This window comes from Trichosurus vulpecula, chromosome 4, assembly GCF_011100635.1.
Source record: "Trichosurus vulpecula isolate mTriVul1 chromosome 4, mTriVul1.pri, whole genome shotgun sequence".
Taxonomy (NCBI): domain Eukaryota; kingdom Metazoa; phylum Chordata; class Mammalia; order Diprotodontia; family Phalangeridae; genus Trichosurus; species Trichosurus vulpecula.
In genome coordinates, this window is record NC_050576.1 from 256,749,637 (window position 1) to 256,757,942 (window position 8,306).

The 8,306-nt window shown below is 42.1% G+C and overlaps 1 pseudogene; it reads left to right on the forward strand.

Annotated features, from left to right (window-relative positions):
• Positions 1-5,412: 5,412 nt before the first annotated feature.
• On the forward strand, positions 5,413-6,091 carry LOC118845784 (annotated as a pseudogene).
• The last annotated feature ends 2,215 nt before the right edge of the window (positions 6,092-8,306 follow it).

The window sequence follows — 8,306 nt, forward strand, 5'->3', positions numbered from 1 at the left end:
TCAGCCCAACTTTTCATTTCCTGCCCCACCCAATCCTCACCCCTCAGTGATTCTCGAGAGGAGAAGTTGCAGGAAAGGTAGCTATGTGCTTTAGGAGAGGAAGCTCCACATTGGGAGTTCCCAACAAGTGAACCTGGAATTATAAAGTTGTAGTAGGGGTTCCTATGTCATGACCTAAGGCCCCCTTCCCTTCCAGTTGAATAATTCTATGAGACACAGCATGATATTGTGAAAAGAAGGCCAGATTTTGAGTCAGAGAATTTGACCTTGAGTAAATGACTTCTGGGAAATGAAAAGGTTGGGCTGAATGACCTCTAAGTCCCCTTCTGTTTCTAAATCTACAATCCTGTGAAACCTAGGAGTATAACATATGAGGTGGGCAGCCAGGTGGCACAATGGATAGAGTGCCAACCCTAGAGTCAGGAGGACCTGAGTTCAAATCTAGCCTCAGACACTTACTAGCTGTGTGATCCTGGGCAAGTCATTTCGCTCAGTTTCCTCATCTATAAAATGAGCTGGAGAAGGAAATAGCAAACTGCTCTAGTATCTCTGCCAAGAAAACCCCAAATGGAGCCTCAAAGAGCCAGACACAACTGAAACCACTCAACAACAATAAAGACATGAGGTTGGACATCTGCCCTTCAGCTTAGTCTGAAACTACATTCCTTTTGCAGAACTGCCCAAATACTAAAAACCTTAGATTCAACAGATTTATCGCTACAAGGGACCTTCAAGTTCATTGAGTCCAATCTTCTTTATTTGGCAGAAGAGCAAACCGAAGCACAGAGGAATCAGGTCATTTGCTCAAGGTCACACCGGACATAAGGAACAAAACCAGGATTTGAATTAGTTCTTGTTCAGTTGTTTTCAGTCTTGTCCTTTCTTCATGACCCCATTAGGGGTTTTCTGGCAAAGATACTGGAATGGTTTGCTATTACCTTCCCTAACTTATTTTATAGATGAGGAAACTAAGGCAAACAGGGTTGAGTGACTTGCCCAGGGTCACACAGCTAGTAAGTGTCTGAGGCTGGATTTGAACTCAGGAAGATGAGTCTTCCTGACTCCAAGCCTGGTGCTCCATGCATTATGGCGCCACCTAGCTGCTGTTTGAATTAGTAACACTGAATAAATATTTATTAACTGATTAAAACCAGGCCCTTCATTCACACTGGAAGAGCTATTTAGGACTTTAAAATCTCATAGGTATGACTTAGCCATCACCCCAATGATAAAACATGCACATAGCATACTTTGCCCCAGCTACTTAAGGAACAAGTGACCTTGTGAAATCACCGTCCCTCTTGGCTTCCCAATATGTTAAATGAAGGGGTTGAAATGGAGAATCTTAAGGTGACTTCTACAGACAAAAATCAAGGTCTAGGCATTGTTTTGCAGTGAGAACAGTGGACATGGAATTCTGCATAACTGGAAAGAATTCTTATTAAGCTAATATTAGAGTTTTAGGATCTCTGAGTTTTAAGTAGCCTTAAATCAAGCCTAAAAATCAAGCCCAACACAATATACCCATCAGTTGTTCATTCAGCCTTTTCTCGAAGGGGAAGACTGAAGGAGATGGAAGAGCCCAGGTTGATTCCAAGATTGAGGTCCACTAAAACCCTCAGAGCTTTTATTAAGTGAAATTTCACATGAAATTATATTAAACAATATATGTATATGCATTCATATGTAGCATATATTTGAATCCTCTAACCTTTATATTCCATTTTTCTCAAAATATCCTGTGACACTTTTATATGAGAATTTCTTCATAGTCAAAATTAATACTCTAAATTCTTTTTCAATGCTCCAAACAAAAAACCATCACCAAGTATCTACTTCAGGCTTTAAGGCTGACATGTTAAATCCTGCTAAGGTAATAATTTTGTTAGGTTTTTTCCCTTATCAATGCAACTAGAAATTAATTCTCTGTCATTTCTAACAATTAACACTCTTGGCATTTTTCTGAAATAAAGATTACAGTAGATCAAAATCACTTCACTTTTTTTGCAAGGCTGAGTCATAGGATAGTGGTGATAAGCCTGTCCCATGAGATGCTTTGCATAGATAAATAAAACATAATTCCCCGTTTATTCCTAATAACCAATTTATGTCATAGGAGCATAGATTTAAGCCGAAAGGGGTCTTAGAAAGCACTTGGTAAAAGCCCCTTATTTAAGGGGGGTTTGAGTGACTTGCTGAAGATCACACAGGTAGTAAGTTTCCGAGCTGCAATCAGAACTCAGTTCTTCTCCCTACAAACCCAGTCCTCTCTCCTCTATGCTGGTCATTCTGGATTTTGTTTGCTTGTTTGTTTACTTCATAGGCAATGATGATGGTGAGGAATAGTATTTGTTTAGCACTTTAAGATTTGCGCAATGTTTTAGATTGATTATTTCATTTGATCCTCACAACAATCCCAGGCAATAGAGCCTATTATTATCCCTATTTGGCAGGTGAGCAAACTAAGACTGACAGAAGCTGAGTAATTTACCCAGTTTCTGAGGCAGGATTAAAACCCAAGTCCTCCTGACTCCAAGTCCAGAAATCCACTATGCACAATGGGGTACAACCACACCTATGCCACCATCCTATTACTGGGTGCTATTATTGTGGAGCTTCTAGCCCAAGCTCTACCTTCCCCACAAATGCCTATAGGAATACATACTCAATGAGCAGCTACTTCTCCCAACATGGATGCACTTGTGACCTTCCGTCCCCCCCCCAAACTGAATTTGCTTCAAATGACTAGGTGGTGCAGTGGATATTGTGCCAAGTCTGGAAACAGGAAGACTCATCTTCCTGAGTACAAATTTGAGCTCAGACACTTACTAGCTACGTGACCCTGGTCAAGTCACTTGACCCTGTTTGCCTCAGTTTTCTCATCTGTAAAATGAGCTGGAGAAGAAGATGGCAAATCGCTCCAGTATCTTTGCCAAGAAAACCCAAATGGGGTCACAAAGAGTCAGAAATGACTGAACAACATCCCACTTAAAATTTTGCTGCCAGAACTCAGGTTCCTTTGGAGACTTGGATATTCCCGTGTCCCTTTTAGCTATAGATCTATGATCTTACATCCCCATGGTCACTTCCACACCATCACACACACATCAAAGGAGGGTATTTGTAGAGACTGAGATACATTTGTGCACATTCGGGCTTAGTGGGTTGCCCAGAGCACAAAGAACTTAATACGCACCAAATGAATGGACTATGGCCCCCGCAGTCTGTCCAGTCTGACAAATTTCATGACTATTCAGGATGACCAGATGATCCAATAAATAACAGAAATCAGTATTGATCAAGAAGATGGCCAATACAAATGGACCAATGACAAGAATCTGGGAATCCCACTGCATTTAGAAAGCTCCTGGTCTTCAGATTTCATTGTTAAGGGCTCAGTTTCAAGACACCTTCCCAAATCTTTGAGCAAAGCCACGATTTTGATGCATGAGGTAGGACCAAGCTCTAAAGAGTCTCTTCTCCAAAGAAACTGAGGCCTAACCCTTTCCCAAACAGCCTTTCCTTATCTCAACTTTTTCTATAGTTCCCTATCTTTTAAGTGGCCAGCCAGAGTTCTCATTTGCCTTTCATTTTCAAAGACACCACATCTGCCAGTGACAGAACCAAAATGTTCTTGTTGGCTGTACTTGGCATTGTCTCACAAGTGACATATTTTGGATCAGATTTTGTTTAGATGACAAAATGAAATCACTCAAAAGGAGCTCATTCTGGTCTATTGGGTAAATAATAATATGGTTTTCAAAAGAAAAATGTGTGAATACATATTTTCCTGACAGACTGAAATGCTTCAGAAGAGGCAGTTTTGTTCTCTTGGGGATATAATATATAAGTGTGTGTTTTTAAAAAGCAAACTTCTTGAATGTGCACTTAGCCCAGCCACCCCAAAGGATCCAAGGTAGTGATTCCAAGATCTCAAATAAGTACTACCCATTTTGTAACTTTTTATTAAAACAAAATAGAAATAAAACAAGAATATAACCTACATTATGCATACATTTTTACATAAACCTGTAATAGGGATATAGATAAGTATTAATCATACCTACCTATAACCAAAAGGCATAAACAGAGGTTCAGAAATAATGGTGGGACATCCCTTTAATTTCCTGACAGTAATTTTCCCTTCTCGGTTTCCCACGTCAGCCTTTCCTATGTGTTCTTAGTTAAAAGCCAGGCTCAACTGTAATTCTCCTTTGGGTCCCACCTTGAATTCCCAACCATCTCAGCCAGGGAGATCAGCCAAGATGATGGAGTAGGAGGAAACAGAACAGTCCGACTCTTCCCCACAACTATTCCAACAAAGACCTAGAAAGAGCATCTAACTGAGGTATGGTCAGAAAATCCAAGATAAAATAAGAGTAAGTCATTTTTCCAGTCTAGGTCAGCATGGGGAAATGGACAGAAGACTGAGTACTGGGGACAGAGCCTACGCAGAAGGATGCTATATGGAGCCTGCAGCAAGGACTGAATCAGGGCTTACTGTGGCATAGTAGAGTAAGAGGCTATCCCCAATCCAGGGACAGGCCTGATGCTGTGCAGAGAACAGGAACAGGATCCAACTGAGAGCTCTTTCTCTCCTACCTTAGAGCAGGATCTCAGATCCAGCGTGGACTGAGGACAGGTCCAGTATCTGGGTGGCTACCTCACAGCAATGAGCGGTTGTGGGCCTGTGGCTGAGTAATCTGGGAAGGATACTCAGAAGCAGTTCTGTCATTCTCAACTTGTAGAACCTTCTATCAGGCTATCAGGGTGCTGAGGCCAGCCATCCCTGAGATCCTTGGAGAGCATATTACTCAGTATCAGGAGAAACCAGCACCAGGACTCCAGAGAATACAAGTCAGGATGAAATATGGGTCAGACATACCTTCAAGAAGTGTACAGAGTTTAGACCTTCTCACAAAATTCAGAAGACTGGAATAATGTGTATTTTTTAAAATCCTACCATAAAGAGTTATGATGACAGGGGTGCCCAAGACACAAGCCTAGAAAGAGAATAACTCCCAAAAGTCTACAAGCAAAGCCCCCCCCCCAAAAAAACTAGCTTGGCTACAATTCCAACTAGAATTCCCAGAAGAAATAAGTCCAGAGACTTTTTTAAGAGTTTAAAATAATTTTATAAATGAAATGAGAGTAAATGAGAAAAGAATTGGGGAAAATATGAGAATTTTTGCAGGAAAGATTTGGAAGGAGAATTAGCAGCTTAATATAAGAATTACAAAATCATACCCTAACAACAGATGCCTTAAAAATTAGACAGGACCAAATATCTTAGCTAATAATACAGAACTCAGAAAGGTTAGCTGCTCTTTCAGGGGAATGCTGAAGATACCTGGTCCCCTGTACTGAATTCTGAGAAAGAAATAAAACAAAGGAAAGGCACCCACCACCACCATGCTTCAGCTCTTCCATGGCTGCTGTCAGGTGCCTTCCCAGATCCTTAAGACTCCTCCGTCTGTGGCATGGGTTTCTGGGAGGCAGAAGGCAGGCATCCAGTCTAGGCTCGAGGATGGGGTAAAGACTATCATATGTCTTTCTGCTGCTTCAAGAAGAAGATCCCTGTGGTGCCCAAGAGGCCACCACCCACTCTCACGTAACTGCCCAATACCCCAAAGCCAGCCCCCTATGTTACTTTGACTGGATTTGTCCCCCTGTGGCCCAGCCCTGATCATGATGATGACCAAGACCTATGCACCCATACTGGCATTTACTCAGATGGCCTGTGGAGCCAGCTTCCTGTCTTTCCTGGAAGGGGTCAAGTGGGGATTCACTCTGCCAGAAAATAGTTCAGCCAAGCCAGATATCATGAATTTAGCCTGCAGTGGGGCCCCACTGGTGTTTTTGTGGTATGCCTTCCTTATTTCTGAGGGACTCACTAAAGCCATCGTCATGGTGCTCGTGGGCTTTGGGGTGGCATTACGCAATGAAGTCTTCCTCCTGCCCCATTATCCTGGCTGGTTCAAAGCCTTAAGAATAGTAGTGACTCGTGGCATTTTTTCTATTTGTAGCCACTTTGATAATTAAAGATTTTTATACAGAAACTGGCCCTGAACAGCCTGGTCAGGCTGAGTGAAGCTCACTCTCCTGACAAATTGTGAGCAGGCAGGCTATTAAGAACCTCCTTCACATGCTCACATAGGTTACTTCTTGTTTTCTCTTTGTAATTCCTGCATCTAGCGATCATCCCCCCAAACCCCAGAAATCATGTCCTTTCATTATAGTTGCCTAAGGCTCTGACCCACAGCACTGCCATAGGTGTCCGTAGGCTGGTACTTACAAATTTATTTCTGCTATTTATAAGTGAATTGTAAAGAGTTTTTAAGAAGAACAAATAAAGACCACAAAGCATCCTTTGGCGAGGGCATTGTAGCTCCTGGGAGATTGATTTCTGTGCCCATGGGAGAGAACACCCTGGTTACATGGTAGCTTCTGAGACCTATGTTTCCACAGGATACTCTTGGGAATTGCCCTTTGGCATTTAGCTTGCCTGGTCATTTGAGCTGGGTGCTTGAACTGAACTCCCTCCTTGTGGAATTCCTTCTTTCTGCCAGAAGGCAGGAGCATTGAGCTCTGTGTGGAAAGCCATAGAGTATCCCCAGAGCACCAAAGGGACCATGATTACCAATGGGGTAAGCCACAAAACCTTAAGATCATTGGCCCTGGGCTTTCTCAGCAGAGGCAAAGGCTCTCAATTTGGTTCTCAATTAGCGGCCCTTCCTGCGATGGGGAAAGGGAAGTATTGAGTGTGTACGGAATACTTCACTATGGAATAATGCATCCAGTTTTTTATTTTGGTAGAAAGACATATGAAGTCTGGTTCCCATCAAACTCTAGAAACTCTTGTGAGGTTGCCGCAAGACATGGGGTCTGTCCCTTTGCTAAGAGGAACCCCAGACCAACAGCCACATTGTGACACATGAAGGACAGACAAGGGGCCTCCCTGGGGTGCTATTTTCATCTAATGGCTTTCTTTTTACCCCTTTCCCACAGTGAACCAGAGGAATCTTCAGATCTCTTAAGTCTTCCAGAAGGGATGATGAAGCAGGTAGCTGGGCAAAGCCTGGCATAAGACAGCTCTGTTGAGTTAAGTTGTTCTTTAAGCAAAAGGCACTAAAAAATTTAGAGACAAATAATTGGAAATTGAGGAGATGCCCGTTAATTGGGGAATAGCTGAACAAGTTGTGGTATATGGATGTAATGGAATATTATTGTTCCATAAGAAATGACGAACAGGCAGATTTCAGAAAACCTGGAAAGACTTACATGAACTGATGCCGAGTGAAGTGAGCAGAACCAGGAGAACATTATACACAGCAACAGCAACACTGTGTGATGAACTTAGCTCTTCTCAGCAATACAATGATCCAAGACAATTCCAAAAGACTCATGATGGAAAATGGCTATCCACATATAGATAAAGAACTATGGAGTCTGAATGCAGATTGAAGCATCTATTTTCATTTTTGTTTTTATTTTTTGTGACTTTTCTCTTTTATTCTGTTTCTTCTTTCACAGCATGACTTCTAGCCTTTTTTTCATATTATTTTCCAGTCACACACTCAAAATCACAACTAAACTGGATTGTTGGCCATTTCCCAGATTCAGTCTTCTATTTCCCATCTCAATGCCTTTGCACAGGCCATTCCTAACTTCTGGAATTAACTCCCTCCTCCTCTCTTTCTCCCAAAACCTCATCTTCTTTCATGATCCTTGATTCTCATTCCCAATTGTTGTGCTTTCTCTCCTCTGAAAACAAGCTTGCATTTGTCCATGCATATGCACCACCTTCTACATGAAGACTTTCCTGATCTCCCCATCCCCTTTGGGTGTTCTGCCAGGAGCAGAACAGAGTTCTGCACACAATGTTTGTCGGTCTCTCAAAGGCTTTTGATACTGTCAGTCATGAGGGATTGTGAAAGATCGTGGCAGAATTTGGTTGCCAGAGAAGTTCATCAGTATTATATGCCAGTTTCATGATAGCATGCTTTCTTGGGTCCTTGATAACAAACAATGCTCTCCCGCTCTCCCAGTCACCAATGGAGAGGAGCAGGGCTCTGTATTTGCTCCCATGATTTTTAGCATAATATTTTCAGTGATGTCGTCAGATTCCTTCAACAAGTACAAAAGTGGCATCAATGTCACCTACCACACTGATGGTAAATTGTTTAACTTGAAGAGGCTACAAGCCAAGACTAAAGTGGAAGGAGAATTGGTGCATGACTTTTGGTTCACAGATACTTGTGCACTCAGTGCAGCGTCTGGGGCTGAGATGCAATAGAGTATGGATT